Below are 19,519 nucleotides of genomic sequence, written 5' to 3' on the forward strand. Positions count from 1 at the left end.
TTTATTTTATTTCATCCATTTTAGTATAAGGCTGTAACGTAACAAAATGTGGAAAAAAGTAAGGGGTCTGAAAACTTTCCGAATGCACTGTACCTATGCAGGCTAGCTTCTTTTCCTTTGCTAGCCAGCCAACTAAATCTATCACACAATCACATCAAGCAGCTGAAATGACAGAAAACAATCTACATTTTTGTTTGTTTTACCTTGGATTATATTGCCATTTCTTTGGATATATCCATTACAATGACCCTGATAAATGAATTTGCCTGGCTCAGAGAAGCTGTCAGTCTGGTCACATTCATACAGATCGCATGGTGGAGGTCCCCAAAAAAACGGCAACATTGATCCACTGGTCGGAGAGGTAGACAGCAAGGTTTAGACAAACCTCAACTGTTTCAAACCAAATGCTAGCCTCTGGGCATTGGGAAATATTGAATATTACAAAATGTTTCCACCCGGTTTCGAACCAGGGACCTTTCGCGTGTGAGGCGAACGTGATAACCACTACACTACGGAAACCGAATGATTGGAAAACTAAGGGTGTGACTGACTTTCGCGTGTGAGGCGAACGTGATAACCAATACACTACTGAAACTAAAGTCTGAATAGCAAATACTGAGAAGTGCGAAGGACCAATCTGTTAAAATGTGTTTCCGCCCGGTCTCGAACCAGGGACCTGTCGCGCGTTAGCCGAACGTGATAACCAGTACACTACGGAAACCCAATGAGTAGAATACTACGGGTGTGGCTGACTTTGGCTGGGTGGGACATTTATCGCTCTCAGAACCTAATGAAATCAGAAATTACTTAGTCAATTAATTAAACAATAAGGCTTGAGAAGCCGGGAATTATTGTGTGCAGCGGCTCTTGGAAGAGGCTTGGTGGTTCAAAACTTCTTCCATTTAAGAGTGATGGAAGCCACTGTGTTCTTGGGTACCTTCAATGCTGCAGAAATGACCAATCATTTGAATTTACCACAGGTGGACTCCAATCAAGTTGAAGAAACATCTCAAGGATGATCAATGGAAACAGGATGGACCTGAGCTCAATTTCCAGCCTCATAGCAAAGGGTCTGAAAACTTACGTAAATAAGGTATTTTTAAAATATTTAATGGGTATTATGGCTCTTTCTGTGGAACTCAATTTGGGATATTATGTGAGGTAGACATGAGAAGCCGGGAATTATCGTGTGCAGCCGGAACTTGGAAGAGGCTTGGTGGTTCCAAACTTCTTCTATTTAAGAGTGATGGAAGCCACTGTGTTCTTGGGTACCTTCAATGCTGCAGAAATGACCAATCATTTGAATTTACCACAGGTGGACTACAATCAAGTTGAAGAAACATCTCAAGGATGATCAATGGAAACAGGATGGACCTGAGCTCAATTTCCAGTCTCATAGCAAAGGGTCTGAAAATCCATGTAAATAAGGTATTTTTAAAATATTTTTTTCATTAATAAAAACTATATGCTATCGCTTTGTCATTATGTGGTATTGTGTGTAGATAGATTTTATTTTATTTCATCCATTTTAGTATAAGGCTGTAACGTAACAAAATGTGGAAAAAAGTAAGGGGTCTGAAAACTTTCCGAATGCACTGTACCTATGCAGGCTAGCTTCTTTTCCTTTGCTAGCCAGCCAACTAAATCTATCACACAATCACATCAAGCAGCTGAAATGACAGAAAACAATCTACATTTTTGTTTGTTTTACCTTGGATTATATTGCCATTTCTTTGGATATATCCATTACAATGACCCTGATAAATGAATTTGCCTGGCTCAGAGAAGCTGTCAGTCTGGTCACATTCATACAGATCGCATGGTGGAGGTCCCCAAAAAAACGGCAACATTGATCCACTGGTCGGAGAGGTAGACAGCAAGGTTTAGACAAACCTCAACTGTTTCAAACCAAATGCTAGCCTCTGGGCATTGGGAAATATTGAATATTACAAAATGTTTCCACCCGGTTTCGAACCAGGGACCTTTCGCGTGTGAGGCGAACGTGACAACCACTACACTACAGAAACCGAATGATTGGTAAACTAAGGGTGTGACTGACTTTCGCGTGTGAGGCGAACGTGATAACCAATACACTACTGAAACTAAAGTCTGAATAGCAAATACTGAGAAGTGCGAAGGACCAATCTGTTAAAATGTGTTTCCGCCCGGTCTCGAACCGGGGACCTTTCGCGTGTTAGCCGAACGTGATAACCAGTACACTACGGAAACCCAATGAGTAGAATACTACGGGTGTGGCTGACTTTGGCTGGGTGGGACATTTATCCCTCTCAGAACCTAATGAAATCAGAAATTACTTAGTCAATTAATTAAACAATACGGCTTGAGAAGGGTGGGTATTATGGCTCTTTCTGTGGAACTCAATTTGGGATATTATGTGAGGTAGACATGAGAAGCCGGGAATTATCGTGTGCAGCCGGAACTTGGAAGAGGCTTGGTGGTTCCAAACTTCTTCTATTTAAGAGTGATGGAAGCCACTGTGTTCTTGGGTACCTTCAATGCTGCAGAAATGACCAATCATTTGAATTTACCACAGGTGGACTCCAATCAAGTTGAAGAAACATCTCAAGGATGATCAATGGAAACAGGATGGACCTGAGCTCAATTTCCAGCCTCATAGCAAAGGGTCTGAAAACTTACGTAAATAAGGTATTTTTAAAATATTTAATGGGTATTATGGCTCTTTCTGTGGAACTCAATTTGGGATATTATGTGAGGTAGACATGAGAAGCCGGGAATTATCGTGTGCAGCCGGAACTTGGAAGAGGCTTGGTGGTTCCAAACTTCTTCTATTTAAGAGTGATGGAAGCCACTGTGTTCTTGGGTACCTTCAATGCTGCAGAAATGACCAATCATTTGAATTTACCACAGGTGGACTCCAATCAAGTTGAAGAAACATCTCAAGGATGATCAATGGAAACAGGATGGACCTGAGCTCAATTTCCAGTCTCATAGCAAAGGGTCTGAAAATGTATGTAAATAAGGTATTTTTAAAATATTTTTTTCATTAATAAAAACTATATGCTATCGCTTTGTCATTATGTGGTATTGTGTGTAGATAGATTTTATTTTATTTCATCCATTTTAGTATAAGGCTGTAACGTAACAAAATGTGGAAAAAAGTAAGGGGTCTGAAAACTTTCCGAATGCACTGTACCTATGCAGGCTAGCTTCTTTTCCTTTGCTAGCCAGCCAACTAAATCTATCACACAATCACATCAAGCAGCTGAAATGACAGAAAACGATCTACATTTTTGTTTGTTTTACCTTGGATTATATTGCCATTTCTTTGGATATATCCATTACAATGACCCTGATAAATGAATTTGCCTGGCTCAGAGAAGCTGTCAGTCTGGTCACATTCATACAGATCGCATGGTGGAGGTCCCCAAAAAAACGGCAACATTGATCCACTGGTCGGAGAGGTAGACAGCAAGGTTTAGACAAACCTCAACTGTTTCAAACCAAATGCTAGCCTCTGGGCATTGGGAAATATTGAATATTACAAAATGTTTCCACCCGGTTTCGAACCAGGGACCTTTCGCGTGTGAGGCGAATGTGACAACCACTACACTACAGAAACCGAATGATTGGTAAACTAAGGGTGTGACTGACTTTCGCGTGTGAGGCGAACGTGATAACCAATACACTACTGAAACTAAAGTCTGAATAGCAAATACTGAGAAGTGCGAAGGACCAATCTGTTAAAATGTGTTTCCGCCCGGTCTCGAACCGGGGACCTTTCGCGTGTTAGCCGAACGTGATAACCAGTACACTACGGAAACCCAATGAGTAGAATACTACGGGTGTGGCTGACTTTGGCTGGGTGGGACATTTATCCCTCTCAGAACCTAATGAAATCAGAAATTACTTAGTCAATTAATTAAACAATACGGCTTGAGAAGGGTGGGTATTATGGCTCTTTCTGTGGAACTCAATTTGGGATATTATGTGAGGTAGACATGAGAAGCCGGGAATTATCGTGTGCAGCCGGAACTTGGAAGAGGCTTGGTGGTTCCAAACTTCTTCTATTTAAGAGTGATGGAAGCCACTGTGTTCTTGGGTACCTTCAATGCTGCAGAAATGACCAATCATTTGAATTTACCACAGGTGGACTCCAATCAAGTTGAAGAAACATCTCAAGGATGATCAATGGAAACAGGATGGACCTGAGCTCAATTTCCAGTCTCATAGCAAAGGGTCTGAAAATGTATGTAAATAAGGTATTTTTAAAATATTTTTTTCATTAATAAAAACTATATGCTATCGCTTTGTCATTATGTGGTATTGTGTGTAGATAGATTTTATTTTATTTCATCCATTTTAGTATAAGGCTGTAACGTAACAAAATGTGGAAAAAAGTAAGGGGTCTGAAAACTTTCCGAATGCACTGTACCTATGCAGGCTAGCTTCTTTTCCTTTGCTAGCCAGCCAACTAAATCTATCACACAATCACATCAAGCAGCTGAAATGACAGAAAACAATCTACATTTTTGTTTGTTTTACCTTGGATTATATTGCCATTTCTTTGGATATATCCATTACAATGACCCTGATAAATGAATTTGCCTGGCTCAGAGAAGCTGTCAGTCTGGTCACATTCATACAGATCGCATGGTGGAGGTCCCCAAAAAAACGGCAACATTGATCCACTGGTCGGAGAGGTAGACAGCAAGGTTTAGACAAACCTCAACTGTTTCAAACCAAATGCTAGCCTCTGGGCATTGGGAAATATTGAATATTACAAAATGTTTCCACCCGGTTTCGAACCGGGGACCTTTCGCGTGTGAGGCAAACGTGATAACCACTACACTACGGAAACCGAATGATTGGAAAACTAAGGGTGTGACTGACTTTCGCGTGTGAGGCGAACGTGATAACCAATACACTACTGAAACTAAAGTCTGAATAGCAAATACTGAGAAGTGCGAAGGACCAATCTGTTAAAATGTGTTTCCGCCCGGTCTCGAACCGGGGACCTTTCGCGTGTGAGGCGAACGTGATAACCACTACACTACGGAAACCAAATGATTGGAAAACTAAGGGTGTGACTGACTTTGGCTGGGTGGGACATTTATCGCTCTCAGAACCTAATGAAATCAGAAATTACTTAGTCAATTAATTAAACAATAAGGCTTGAGAAGCCGGGAATTATTGTGTGCAGCGGCTCTTGGAAGAGGCTTGGTGGTTCAAAACTTCTTCCATTTAAGAGTGATGGAAGCCACTGTGTTCTTGGGTACCTTCAATGCTGCAGAAATGACCAATCATTTGAATTTACCACAGGTGGACTCCAATCAAGTTGAAGAAACATCTCAAGGATGATCAATGGAAACAGGATGGACCTGAGCTCAATTTCCAGCCTCATAGCAAAGGGTCTGAAAACTTACGTAAATAAGGTATTTTTAAAATATTTAATGGGTATTATGGCTCTTTCTGTGGAACTCAATTTGGGATATTATGTGAGGTAGACATGAGAAGCCGGGAATTATCGTGTGCAGCCGGAACTTGGACGAGGCTTGGTGGTTCCAAACTTCTTCTATTTAAGAGTGATGGAAGCCACTGTGTTCTTGGGTACCTTCAATGCTGCAGAAATGACCAATCATTTGAATTTACCACAGGTGGACTCCAATCAAGTTGAAGAAACATCTCAAGGATGATCAATGGAAACAGGATGGAACTGAGCTCAATTTCCAGCCTCATAGCAAAGGGTCTGAAAATGTATGTAAATAAGGTATTTTTAAAATATTTTTTTCATTAATAAAAACTATATGTTATCGCTTTGTCATTATGTGGTATTATGTGTAGATAGATTTTATTTTATTTCATCCATTTTAGTATAAGGCTGTAACGTAACAAAATGTGGAAAAAAGTAAGGGGTCTGAAAACTTTCCGAATGCACTGTACCTATGCAGGCTAGCTTCTTTTCCTTTGCTAGCCAGCCAACTAAATCTATCACACAATCACATCAAGCAGCTGAAATGACAGAAAACGATCTACATTTTTGTTTGTTTTACCTTGGATTATATTGCCATTTCTTTGGATATATCCATTACAATGACCCTGATAAATGAATTTGCCTGGCTCAGAGAAGCTGTCAGTCTGGTCACATTCATACAGATCGCATGGTGGAGGTCCCCAAAAAAACGGCAACATTGATCCACTGGTCGGAGAGGTAGACGGCAAGGTTTAGACAAACCTCAACTGTTTCAAACCAAATGCTAGCCTCTGGGCATTGGGAAATATTGAATATTACAAAATGTTTCCACCCGGTTTCGAACCAGGGACCTTTCGCGTGTGAGGCGAACGTGATAACCACTACACTACAGAAACCGAATGATTGGTAAACTAAGGGTGTGACTGACTTTCGCGTGTGAGGCGAACGTGATAACCAATACACTACTGAAACTAAAGTCTGAATAGCAAATACTGAGAAGTGCGAAGGACCAATCTGTTAAAATGTGTTTCCGCCCGGTCTCGAACCGGGGACCTTTCGCGTGTTAGCCGAACGTGATAACCAGTACACTACGGAAACCCAATGAGTACAATACTACGGGTGTGGCTGACTTTGGCTGGGTGGGACATTTATCGCTCTCAGAACCTAATGAAATCAGAAATTACTTAGTCAATTAATTAAACAATAAAGCTTGAGAAGGGTGGGTATTATGGCTCTTTCTGTGGAACTCAATTTGGGATATTATGTGAGGTAGACATGAGAAGCCGGGAATTATCGTGTGCAGCCGGAACTTGGAAGAGGCTTGGTGGTTCCAAACTTCTTCTATTTAAGAGTGATGGAAGCCACTGTGTTCTTGGGTACCTTCAATGCTGCAGAAATGACCAATCATTTGAATTTACCACAGGTGGACTCCAATCAAGTTGAAGAAACATCTCAAGGATGATCAATGGAAACAGGATGGACCTGAGCTCAATTTCCAGTCTCATAGCAAAGGGTCTGAAAATGTATGTAAATAAGGTATTTTTAAAATATTTTTTTAATTAATAAAAACTATATGCTATCGCTTTGTCATTATGTGGTATTGTGTGTAGATAGATTTTATTTTATTTCATCCATTTTAGTATAAGGCTGTAACGTAACAAAATGTGGAAAAAAGTAAGGGGTCTGAAAACTTTCCGAATGCACTGTACCTATGCAGGCTAGCTTCTTTTCCTTTGCTAGCCAGCCAACTAAATCTATCACACAATCACATCAAGCAGCTGAAATGACAGAAAACAATCTACATTTTTGTTTGTTTTACCTTGGATTATATTGCCATTTCTTTGGATATATCCATTACAATGACCCTGATAAATGAATTTGCCTGGCTCAGAGAAGCTGTCAGTCTGGTCACATTCATACAGATCGCATGGTGGAGGTCCCCAAAAAAACGGCAACATTGATCCACTGGTCGGAGAGGTAGACAGCAAGGTTTAGACAAACCTCAACTGTTTCAAACCAAATGCTAGCCTCTGGGCATTGGGAAATATTGAATATTACAAAATATTTCCACCCGGTTTCGAACCGGGGACCTTTCGCGTGTGAGGCAAACGTGATAACCACTACACTACGGAAACCGAATGATTGGAAAACTAAGGGTGTGACTGACTTTCGCGTGTGAGGCGAACGTGATAACCAATACACTACTGAAACTAAAGTCTGAATAGCAAATACTGAGAAGTGCGAAGGACCAATCTGTTAAAATGTGTTTCCGCCCGGTCTCGAACCGGGGACCTTTCGCGTGTGAGGCGAACGTGATAACCACTACACTACGGAAACCAAATGATTGGAAAACTAAGGGTGTGACTGACTTTGGCTGGGTGGGACATTTATCGCTCTCAGAACCTAATGAAATCAGAAATTACTTAGTCAATTAATTAAACAATAAGGCTTGAGAAGCCGGGAATTATTGTGTGCAGCGGCTCTTGGAAGAGGCTTGGTGGTTCAAAACTTCTTCCATTTAAGAGTGATGGAAGCCACTGTGTTCTTGGGTACCTTCAATGCTGCAGAAATGACCAATCATTTGAATTTACCACAGGTGGTCTCCAATCAAGTTGAAGAAACATCTCAAGGATGATCAATGGAAACAGGATGGACCTGAGCTCAATTTCCAGCCTCATAGCAAAGGGTCTGAAAACTTACGTAAATAAGGTATTTTTAAAATATTTAATGGGTATTATGGCTCTTTCTGTGGAACTCAATTTGGGATATTATGTGAGGTAGACATGAGAAGCCGGGAATTATCGTGTGCAGCCGGAACTTGGAAGAGGCTTGGTGGTTCCAAACTTCTTCTATTTAAGAGTGATGGAAGCCACTGTGTTCTTGGGTACCTTCAATGCTGCAGAAATGACCAATCATTTGAATTTACCACAGGTGGACTCCAATCAAGTTGAAGAAACATCTCAAGGATGATCAATGGAAACAGGATGGACCTGAGCTCAATTTCCAGTCTCATAGCAAAGGGTCTGAAAATGTATGTAAATAAGGTATTTTTAAAATATTTTTTTCATTAATAAAAACTATATGCTATCGCTTTGTCATTATGTGGTATAGTGTGTAGATAGATTTTATTTTATTTCATCCATTTTAGTATAAGGCTGTAACGTAACAAAATGTGGAAAAAAGTAAGGGGTCTGAAAACTTTCCGAATGCACTGTACCTATGCAGGCTAGCTTCTTTTCCTTTGCTAGCCAGCCAACTAAATCTATCACACAATCACATCAAGCAGCTGAAATGACAGAAAACAATCTACATTTTTGTTTGTTTTACCTTGGATTATATTGCCATTTCTTTGGATATATCCATTACAATGACCCTGATAAATGAATTTGCCTGGCTCAGAGAAGCTGTCAGTCTGGTCACATTCATACAGATCGCATGGTGGAGGTCCCCAAAAAAACGGCAACATTGATCCACTGGTCGGAGAGGTAGACAGCAAGGTTTAGACAAACCTCAACTGTTTCAAACCAAATGCTAGCCTCTGGGCATTGGGAAATATTGAATATTACAAAATGTTTCCACCCGGTTTCGAACCAGGGACCTTTCGCGTGTGAGGCGAACGTGATAACCAATACACTACTGAAACTAAAGTCTGAATAGCAAATACTGAGAAGTGCGAAGGACCAATCTGTTAAAATGTGTTTCCGCCCGGTCTCGAACCGGGGACCTTTCGCGTGTGAGGCGAACGTGATAACCACTACACTACGGAAACCGAATGATTTGAAAACTAAGGGTGTGACTGACTTTGGCTGGGTGGGACATTTATCGCTCTCAGAACCTAATGAAATCAGAAATTACTTAGTCAATTAATTAAACAATAAGGCTTGAGAAGCCGGGAATTATTGTGTGCAGCGGCTCTTGGAAGAGGCTTGGTGGTTCAAAACTTCTTCTATTTAAGAGTGATGGAAGCCACTGTGTTCTTGGGTACCTTCAATGCTGCAGAAATGACCAATCATTTGAATTTACCACAGGTGGACTCCAATCAAGTTGAAGAAACATCTCAAGGATGATCAATGGAAACAGGATGGACCTGAGCTCAATTTCCAGCCTCATAGCAAAGGGTCTGAAAACGTACGTAAATAAGGTATTTTTAAAATATTTAATGGGTATTATGGCTCTTTCTGTGGAACATTATGTGAGGTAGACATGAGAAGCCGGGAATTATCGTGTGCAGCCGGAACTTGGAAGAGGCTTGGTGGTTCCAAACTTCTTCTATTTAAGAGTGATGGAAGCCACTGTGTTCTTGGGTACCTTCAATGCTGCAGAAATGACCAATCATTTGAATTTACCACAGGTGGACTCCAATCAAGTTGAAGAAACATCTCAAGGATGATCAATGGAAACAGGATGGACCTGAGCTCAATTTCCAGTCTCATAGCAAAGGGTCTGAAAATGTATGTAAATAAGGTATTTTTAAAATATTTTTTTCATTAATAAAAACTATATGCTAACGCTTTGTCATTATGTGGTATTGTGTGTAGATAGATTTTATTTTATTTCATCCATTTTAGTATAAGGCTGTAACGTAACAAAATGTGGAAAAAAGTAAGGGGTCTGAAAACTTTCCGAATGCACTGTACCTATGCAGGCTAGCTTCTTTTCCTTTGCTAGCCAGCCAACTAAATCTATCACACAATCACATCAAGCAGCTGAAATGACAGAAAACAATCTACATTTTTGTTTGTTTTACCTTGGATTATATTGCCATTTCTTTGGATATATCCATTACAATGACCCTGATAAATGAATTTGCCTGGCTCAGAGAAGCTGTCAGTCTGGTCACATTCATACAGATCGCATGGTGGAGGTCCCCAAAAAAACGGCAACATTGATCCACTGGTCGGAGAGGTAGACAGCAAGGTTTAGACAAACCTCAACTGTTTCAAACCAAATGCTAGCCTCTGGGCATTGGGAAATATTGAATATTACAAAATGTTTCCACCCGGTTTCGAACCGGGGACCTTTCGCGTGTGAGGCGAATGTGATAACCACTACACTACAGAAACCGAATGATTGGGAAACTAAGGGTGTGACTGACTTTCGCGTGTGAGGCGAACGTGATAACCAATACACTACTGAAACTAAAGTCTGAATAGCAAATACTGAGAAGTGCGAAGGACCAATCTGTTAAAATGTGTTTCCGCCCGGTCTCGAACCGGGGACCTTTCGCGTGTGAGGCGAACGTGATAACCACTACACTACGGAAACCGAATGATTGGAAAACTAAGGGTGTGGCTGACTTTGGCTGGGTGGGACATTTATCGCTCTCAGAACCTAATGAAATCAGAAATTACTTAGTCAATGAATTAAACAATAAGGCTTGAGAAGCCGGGAATTATTGTGTGCAGCGGCTCTTGGAAGAGGCTTGGTGGTTCAAAACTTCTTCCATTTAAGAGTGATGGAAGCCACTGTGTTCTTGGGTACCTTCAATGCTGCAGAAATGACCAATCATTTGAATTTACCACAGGTGGACTCCAATCAAGTTGAAGAAACATCTCAAGGATGATCAATGGAAACAGGATGGACCTGAGCTCAATTTCCAGCCTCATAGCAAAGGGTCTGAAAACTTACGTAAATAAGGTATTTTTAAAATATTTAATGGGTATTATGGCTCTTTCTGTGGAACATTATGTGAGGTAGACATGAGAAGCCGGGTATTATCGTGTGCAGCCGGAACTTGGAAGAGGCTTGGTGGTTCCAAACTTCTTCTATTTAAGAGTGATGGAAGCCACTGTGTTCTTGGGTACCTTCAATGCTGCAGAAATGACCAATCATTTGAATTTACCACAGGTGGACTCCAATCAAGTTGAAGAAACATCTCAAGGATGATCAATGGAAACAGGATGGACCTGAGCTCAATTTCCAGTCTCATAGCAAAGGGTCTGAAAATGTATGTAAATAAGGTATTTTTAAAATATTTTTTTCATTAATAAAAACTATATGCTATCGCTTTGTCATTATGTGGTATTGTGTGTAGATAGATTTTATTTTATTTCATCCATTTTAGTATAAGGCTGTAACGTAACAAAATGTGGAAAAAAGTAAGGGGTCTGAAAACTTTCCGAATGCACTGTACCTATGCAGGCTAGCTTCTTTTCCTTTGCTAGCCAGCCAACTAAATCTTTCACACAATCACATCAAGCAGCTGAAATGACAGAAAACAATCTACATTTTTGTTTGTTTTACCTTGGATTATATTGCCATTTCTTTGGATATATCCATTACAATGACCCTGATAAATGAATTTGCCTGGCTCAGAGAAGCTGTCAGTCTGGTCACATTCATACAGATCGCATGGTGGAGGTCCCCAAAAAAACGGCAACATTGATCCACTGGTCGGAGAGGTAGACAGCAAGGTTTAGACAAACCTCAACTGTTTCAAACCAAATGCTAGCCTCTGGGCATTGGGAAATATTGAATATTACAAAATGTTTCCACCCGGTTTCGAACCGGGGACCTTTCGCGTGTGAGGCGAACGTGATAACCACTACACTACAGAAACCGAATGATTGGAAAACTAAGGGTGTGACTGACTTTCGCGTGTGAGGCGAACGTGATAACCAATACACTACTGAAACTAAAGTCTGAATAGCAAATACTGAGAAGTGCGAAGGACCAATCTGTTAAAATGTGTTTCCGCCCGGTCTCGAACCGGGGACCTTTCGCGTGTGAGGCGAACTTGATAACCACTACACTACGGAAACCAAATGATTGGAAAACTAAGGGTGTGACTGACTTTGGCTGGGTGGGACATTTATCGCTCTCAGAAAATAATGAAATCAGAAATTACTTAGTCAATTAATTAAACAATAAGGCTTGAAAAGCCGGGAATTATTGTGTGCAGCGGCTCTTGGAAGAGGCTTGGTGGTTCAAAACTTCTTCCATTTAAGAGTGATGGAAGCCACTGTGTTCTTGGGTACCTTCAATGCTGCAGAAATGACCAATCATTTGAATTTACCACAGGTGGACTCCAATCAAGTTGAAGAAACATCTCAAGGATGATCAATGGAAACAGGATGGACCTGAGCTCAATTTCCAGCCTCATAGCAAAGGGTCTGAAAACTTACGTAAATAAGGTATTTTTAAAATATTTAATGGGTATTATGGCTCTTTCTGTGGAACTCAATTTGGGATATTATGTGAGGTAGACATGAGAAGCCGGGAATTATCGTGTGCAGCCGGAACTTGGAAGAGGCTTGGTGGTTCCAAACTTCTTCTATTTAAGAGTGATGGAAGCCACTGTGTTCTTGGGTACCTTCAATGCTGCAGAAATGACCAATCATTTGAATTTACCACAGGTGGACTCCAATCAAGTTGAAGAAACATCTCAAGGATGATCAATGGAAACAGGATGGACCTGAGCTCAATTTCCAGTCTCATAGCAAAGGGTCTGAAAATGTATGTAAATAAGGTATTTTTAAAATATTTTTTTCATTAATAAAAACTATATGCTATCGCTTTGTCATTATGTGGTATTGTGTGTAGATAGATTTTATTTTATTTCATCCATTTTAGTATAAGGCTGTAACGTAACAAAATGTGGAAAAAAGCAAGGGGTCTGAAAACTTTCCGAATGCACTGTACCTATGCAGGCTAGCTTCTTTTCCTTTGCTAGCCAGCCAACTAAATCTATCACACAATCACATCAAGCAGCTGAAATGACAGAAAACAATCTACATTTTTGTTTGTTTTACCTTGGATTATATTGCCATTTCTTTGGATATATCCATTACAATGACCCTGATAAATGAATTTGCCTGGCTCAGAGAAGCTGTCAGTCTGGTCACATTCATACAGATCGCATGGTGGAGGTCCCCAAAAAAACGGCAACATTGATCCACTGGTCGGAGAGGTAGACAGCAAGGTTTAGACAAACCTCAACTGTTTCAAACCAAATGCTAGCCTCTGGGCATTGGGAAATATTGAATATTACAAAATGTTTCCACCCGGTTTCGAACCGGGGACCTTTCGCGTGTGAGGCGAACGTGATAACCACTACACTACTGAAACCGAATGATTGGAAAACTAAGGGTGTGACTGACTTTCGCGTGTGAGGCGAACGTGATAACCAATACACTACTGAAACTAAAGTCTGAATAGCAAATACTGAGAAGTGCGAAGGACCAATCTGTTAAAATGTGTTTCCGCCCGGTCTCGAACCGGGGACCTTTCGCGTGTGAGGCGAACGTGATAACCACTACACTACGGAAACCGAATGATTGGAAAACTAAGGGTGTGACTGACTTTGGCTGGGTGGGACATTTATCGCTCTCAGAAAATAATGAAATCAGAAATTACTTAGTCAATTAATTAAACAATAAGGCTTGAAAAGCCGGGAATTATTGTGTGCAGCGGCTCTTGGAAGAGGCTTGGTGGTTCAAAACTTCTTCCATTTAAGAGTGATGGAAGCCACTGTGTTCTTGGGTACCTTCAATGCTGCAGAAATGACCAATCATTTGAATTTACCACAGGTGGACTCCAATCAAGTTGAAGAAACATCTCAAGGATGATCAATGGAAACAGGATGGACCTGAGCTCAATTTCCAGCCTCATAGCAAAGGGTCTGAAAACTTACGTAAATAAGGTATTTTTAAAATATTTAATGGGTATTATGGCTCTTTCTGTGGTACTCAATTTGGGATATTATGTGAGGTAGACATGAGAAGCCGGGAATTATCGTGTGCAGCCGGAACTTGGAAGAGGCTTGGTGGTTCCAAACTTCTTCTATTTAAGAGTGATGGAAGCCACTGTGTTCTTGGGTACCTTCAATGCTGCAGAAATGACCAATCATTTGAATTTACCACAGGTGGACTCCAATCAAGTTGAAGAAACATCTCAAGGATGATCAATGGAAACAGGATGGACCTGAGCTCAATTTCCAGTCTCATAGCAAAGGGTCTGAAAATGTATGTAAATAAGGTATTTTTAAAATATTTTTTTCATTAATAAAAACTATATGCTATCGCTTTGTCATTATGTGGTATTGTGTGTAGATAGATTTTATTTTATTTCATCCATTTTAGTATAAGGCTGTAACGTAACAAAATGTGGAAAAAAGCAAGGGGTCTGAAAACTTTCCGAATGCACTGTACCTATGCAGGCTAGCTTCTTTTCCTTTGCTAGCCAGCCAACTAAATCTATCACACAATCACATCAAGCAGCTGAAATGACAGAAAACAATCTACATTTTTGTTTGTTTTACCTTGGATTATATTGCCATTTCTTTGGATATATCCATTACAATGACCCTGATAAATGAATTTGCCTGGCTCAGAGAAGCTGTCAGTCTGGTCACATTCATACAGATCGCATGGTGGAGGTCCCCAAAAAAACGGCAACATTGATCCACTGGTCGGAGAGGTAGACAGCAAGGTTTAGACAAACCTCAACTGTTTCAAACCAAATGCTAGCCTCTGGGCATTGGGAAATATTGAATATTACAAAATGTTTCCACCCGGTTTCGAACCGGGGACCTTTCGCGTGTGAGGCGAATGTGATAACCACTACACTACGGAAACCGAATGATTGGTAAACTAAGGGTGTGACTGACTTTCGCGTGTGAGGCGAACGTGATAACCAATACACTACTGAAACTAAAGTCTGAATAGCAAATACTGAGAAGTGCGAAGGACCAATCTGTTAAAATGTGTTTCCGCCCGGTCTCGAACCGGGGACCTTTCGCGTGTTAGCCGAACGTGATAACCAGTACACTACGGAAACCCAATGAGTGGAGTACTAAGGGTGTGGCTGACTTTGGCTGGGTGGGACATTTATCGCTCTCAGAACCTAATGAAATCAGAAATTACTTAGTCAATTAATTAAACAATAAGGCTTGAGAAGCCGGGAATTATTGTGTGCAGCGGCTCTTGGAAGAGGCTTGGTGGTTCAAAACTTCTTCCATTTAAGAGTGATGGAAGCCACTGTGTTCTTGGGTACCTTCAATGCTGCAGAAATGACCAATCATTTGAATTTACCACAGGTGGACTCCAATCAAGTTGAAGAAACATCTCAAGGATGATCAATGGAAACAGGATGGACCTGAGCTCAATTTCCAGCCTCATAGCAAAGGGTCTGAAAACGTACGTAAATAAGGTATTTTTAAAATATTTAATGGGTATAATGGCTCTTTCTGTGGTACTCAATTTGGGATATTATGTGAGGTAGACATGAGAAGCCGGGAATTATCGTGTGCAGCCGGAACTTGGAAGAGGCTTGGTGGTTCCAAACTTCTTCTATTTAAGAGTGATGGAAGCCACTGTGTTCTTGGGTACCTTCAATGCTGCAGAAATGACCAATCATTTGAATTTACCACAGGTGGACTCCAATCAAGTTGAAGAAACATCTCAAGGATGATCAATGGAAACAGGATGGAACTGAGCTCAATTTCCAGCCTCATAGCAAAGGGTCTGAAAATGTATGTAAATAAGGTATTTTTAAAATATTTTTTTCATTAATAAAAACTATATGTTATCGCTTTGTCATTATGTGGTATTGTGTGTAGATAGATTTGATTTTATTTCATCCATTTTAGTATAAGGCTGTAACGAAACAAAATGTGGAAAAAAGTAAGGGGTCTGAAAACTTTCCCAATGCACTGTACCTATGCAGGCTAGCTTCTTTTCCTTTGCTAGCCAGCCAACTAAATCTATCACACAATCACATCAAGCAGCTGAAATGACAGAAAACGATCTACATTTTTGTTTGTTTTACCTTGGATTATATTGCCATTTCTTTGGATATATCCATTACAATGACCCTGATAAATGAATTTGCCTGGCTCAGAGAAGCTGTCAGTCTGGTCACATTCATACAGATCGCATGGTGGAGGTCCCCAAAAAAACGGCAACATTGATCCACAGGTCGGAGAGGTAGACAGCAAGGTTTAGACAAACCTCAACTGTTTCAAACCAAATGCTAGCCTCTGGGCATTGGGTAATATTGAATATTACAAAATGTTTCCACCCGGTTTCGAACCGGGGACCTTTCGCGTGTGAGGCGAACGTGATAACCACTACACTACGGAAACCGAATGATTGGAAAACTAAGGGTGTGACTGACTTTGGCTGGGTGGGACATTTATCGCTCTCAGAACCTAATGAAATCAGAAATTACTTAGTCAATTAATTAAACAATAAGGCTTGAGAAGCCGGGAATTATTGTGTGCAGCGGCTCTTGGAAGAGGCTTGGTGGTTCAAAACTTCTTCCATTTAAGAGTGATGGAAGCCACTGTGTTCTTGGGTACCTTCAATGCTGCAGAAATGACCAATCATTTGAATTTACCACAGGTGGACTCCAATCAAGTTGAAGAAACATCTCAAGGATGATCAATGGAAACAGGATGGACCTGAGCTCAATTTCCAGCCTCATAGCAAAGGGTCTGAAAACTTATGTAAATAAGGTATTTTTAAAATATTTAATGGGTATTATGGCTCTTTCTGTGGAACTCAATTTGGGATATTATGTGAGGTAGACATGAGAAGCCGGGAATTATCGTGTGCAGCCGGAACTTGGAAAAGGCTTGGTGGTTCCAAACTTCTTCTATTTAAGAGTGATCGAAGCCACTGTGTTCTTGGGTACCTTCAATGCTGCAGAAATGACCAATCATTTGAATTTACCACAGGTGGACTCCAATCAAGTTGAAGAAACATCTCAAGGATGATCAATGGAAACAGGATGGACCTGAGCTCAATTTCCAGTCTCATAGCAAAGGGTCTGAAAATGTATGTAAATAAGGTATTTTTAAAATATTTTTTTCATTAATAAAAACTATATGCTATCGCTTTGTCATTATGTGGTATTGTGTGTAGATAGATTTTATTTTATTTCATCCATTTTAGTATAAGGCTGTAACGTAACAAAATGTGGAAAAAAGTAAGGGGTCTGAAAACTTTCCGAATGCACTGTACCTATGCAGGCTAGCTTCTTTTCCTTTGCTAGCCAGCCAACTAAATCTATCACACAATCACATCAAGCAGCTGAAATGACAGAAAACGATCTACATTTTTGTTTGTTTTACCTTGGATTATATTGCCATTTCTTTGGATATATCCATTACAATGACCCTGATAAATGAATTTGCCTGGCTCAGAGAAGCTGTCAGTCTGGTCACATTCATACAGATCGCATGGTGGAGGTCCCCAAAAAAACGGCAACATTGATCCACAGGTCGGAGAGGTAGACAGCAAGGTTTAGACAAACCTCAACTGTTTCAAACCAAATGCTAGCCTCTGGGCATTGGGAAATATTGAATATTACAAAATGTTTCCACCCGGTTTCGAACCGGGGACCTTTCGCGTGTGAGGCGAACGTGATAACCACTACACTACAGAAACCGAATGATTGGTAAACTAAGGGTGTGACTGACTTTCGCGTGTGAGGCGAACGTGATAACCAATACACTACTGAAACTAAAGTCTGAATAGCAAATACTGAGAAGTGCGAAGGACCAATCTGTTAAAATGTGTTTCCGCCCGGTCTCGAACCGGGGAGCTTTCGCGTGTTAGCCGAACGTGATAACCAGTACACTACGGAAACCCAATGAGTGGAGTACTAAGGGTGTGGCTGACTTTGGCTGGGTGGGACATTTATCGCTCTCAGAACCTAATGAAATCAGAAATTACTTAGTCAATTAATTAAACAATAAGGCTTGAGAAGCCGGGAATTATTGTGTGCAGCGGCTCTTGGAAGAGGCTTGGTGGTTCAAAACTTCTTCCATTTAAGAGTGATGGAAGCCACTGTGTTCTTGGGTACCTTCAATGCTGCAGAAATGACCAATCATTTGAATTTACCACAGGTGGACTCCAATCAAGTTGAAGAAACATCTCAAGGATGATCAATGGAAACAGGATGGACCTGAGCTCAATTTCCAGCCTCATAGCAAAGGGTCTGAAAACGTACGTAAATAAGGTATTTTTAAAATATTTAATGGGTATAATGGCTCTTTCTGTGGTACTCAATTTGGGATATTATGTGAGGTAGACATGAGAAGCCGGGAATTATCGTGTGCAGCCGGAACTTGGAAGAGGCTTGGTGGTTCCAAACTTCTTCTATTTAAGAGTGATGGAAGCCACTGTGTTCTTGGGTACCTTCAATGCTGCAGAAATGACCAATCATTTGAATTTACCACAGGTGGACTCCAATCAAGTTGAAGAAACATCTCAAGGATGATCAATGGAAACAGGATGGAACTGAGCTCAATTTCCAGCCTCATAGCAAAGGGTCTGAAAATGTATGTAAATAAGGTATTTTTAAAATATTTTTTTCATTAATAAAAACTATATGTTATCGCTTTGTCATTATGTGGTATTGTGTGTAGATAGATTTGATTTTATTTCATCCATTTTAGTATAAGGCTGTAACGTAACAAAATGTGGAAAAAAGTAAGGGGTCTGAAAACTTTCCGAATGCACTGTACCTATGCAGGCTAGCTTCTTTTCCTTTGCTAGCCAGCCAACTAAATCTATCACACAATCACATCAAGCAGCTGAAATGACAGAAAACGATCTACATTTTTGTTTGTTTTACCTTGGATTATATTGCCATTTCTTTGGATATATCCATTACAATGACCCTGATAAATGAATTTGCCTGGCTCAGAGAAGCTGTCAGTCTGGTCACATTCATACAGATCGCATGGTGGAGGTCCCCAAAAAAACGGCAACATTGATCCACTGGTCGGAGAGGTAGACAGCAAGGTTTAGACAAACCTCAACTGTTTCAAACCAAATGCTAGCCTCTGGGCATTGGGAAATATTGAATATTACAAAATGTTTCCACCCGGTTTCGAACCGGGGACCTTTCGCGTGTGAGGTGAACGTGATAACCACTACACTACAGAAACCGAATGATTGGTAAACTAAGGGTGTGACTGACTTTCGCGTGTGAGGCGAACGTGATAACCAATACACTACTGAAACTAAAGTCTGAATAGCAAATACTGAGAAGTGCGAAGGACCAATCTGTTAAAATGTGTTTCCGCCCGGTCTCGAACCGGGGACCTTTCGCGTGTTA

At 40.6% G+C, this 19,519-nt stretch overlaps 13 non-coding genes across 13 annotated transcripts; all 13 read right to left on the reverse strand.

The window, feature by feature from the left end:
- Positions 1 to 446: 446 nt before the first annotated feature.
- Positions 447 to 519, reverse strand: trnav-cac. Its single transcript has one exon. It is a non-coding gene; the product is annotated as a tRNA-Val (tRNA).
- A 4,248-nt stretch (positions 520 to 4,767) lies between these two features.
- On the reverse strand, positions 4,768 to 4,840 carry trnav-cac. Its single transcript has one exon. It is a non-coding gene; the product is annotated as a tRNA-Val (tRNA).
- A 129-nt stretch (positions 4,841 to 4,969) lies between these two features.
- On the reverse strand, positions 4,970 to 5,042 carry trnav-cac. Its single transcript has one exon. It is a non-coding gene; the product is annotated as a tRNA-Val (tRNA).
- A 1,233-nt stretch (positions 5,043 to 6,275) lies between these two features.
- Positions 6,276 to 6,348, reverse strand: trnav-cac. Its single transcript has one exon. It is a non-coding gene; the product is annotated as a tRNA-Val (tRNA).
- A 1,368-nt stretch (positions 6,349 to 7,716) lies between these two features.
- Positions 7,717 to 7,789, reverse strand: trnav-cac. The gene has a single exon. It is a non-coding gene; the product is annotated as a tRNA-Val (tRNA).
- A 1,359-nt stretch (positions 7,790 to 9,148) lies between these two features.
- On the reverse strand, positions 9,149 to 9,221 carry trnav-cac. Its single transcript has one exon. It is a non-coding gene; the product is annotated as a tRNA-Val (tRNA).
- A 1,221-nt stretch (positions 9,222 to 10,442) lies between these two features.
- trnav-cac lies at positions 10,443 to 10,515 on the reverse strand. Its single transcript has one exon. It is a non-coding gene; the product is annotated as a tRNA-Val (tRNA).
- Positions 10,516 to 10,644: 129 nt separating this feature from the next.
- Positions 10,645 to 10,717, reverse strand: trnav-cac. Its single transcript has one exon. It is a non-coding gene; the product is annotated as a tRNA-Val (tRNA).
- A 1,221-nt stretch (positions 10,718 to 11,938) lies between these two features.
- On the reverse strand, positions 11,939 to 12,011 carry trnav-cac. Its single transcript has one exon. It is a non-coding gene; the product is annotated as a tRNA-Val (tRNA).
- Positions 12,012 to 13,648: 1,637 nt separating this feature from the next.
- Positions 13,649 to 13,721, reverse strand: trnav-cac. Its single transcript has one exon. It is a non-coding gene; the product is annotated as a tRNA-Val (tRNA).
- Positions 13,722 to 14,954: 1,233 nt separating this feature from the next.
- Positions 14,955 to 15,027, reverse strand: trnav-cac. The gene has a single exon. It is a non-coding gene; the product is annotated as a tRNA-Val (tRNA).
- Positions 15,028 to 16,462: 1,435 nt separating this feature from the next.
- trnav-cac lies at positions 16,463 to 16,535 on the reverse strand. Its single transcript has one exon. It is a non-coding gene; the product is annotated as a tRNA-Val (tRNA).
- A 1,233-nt stretch (positions 16,536 to 17,768) lies between these two features.
- On the reverse strand, positions 17,769 to 17,841 carry trnav-cac. The gene has a single exon. It is a non-coding gene; the product is annotated as a tRNA-Val (tRNA).
- Positions 17,842 to 19,519: the final 1,678 nt, after the last annotated feature.

This window comes from Oncorhynchus mykiss, unplaced genomic scaffold, assembly GCF_013265735.2.
Source record: "Oncorhynchus mykiss isolate Arlee unplaced genomic scaffold, USDA_OmykA_1.1 un_scaffold_578, whole genome shotgun sequence".
Classification (NCBI taxonomy): Eukaryota; Metazoa; Chordata; class Actinopteri; order Salmoniformes; family Salmonidae; genus Oncorhynchus; species Oncorhynchus mykiss.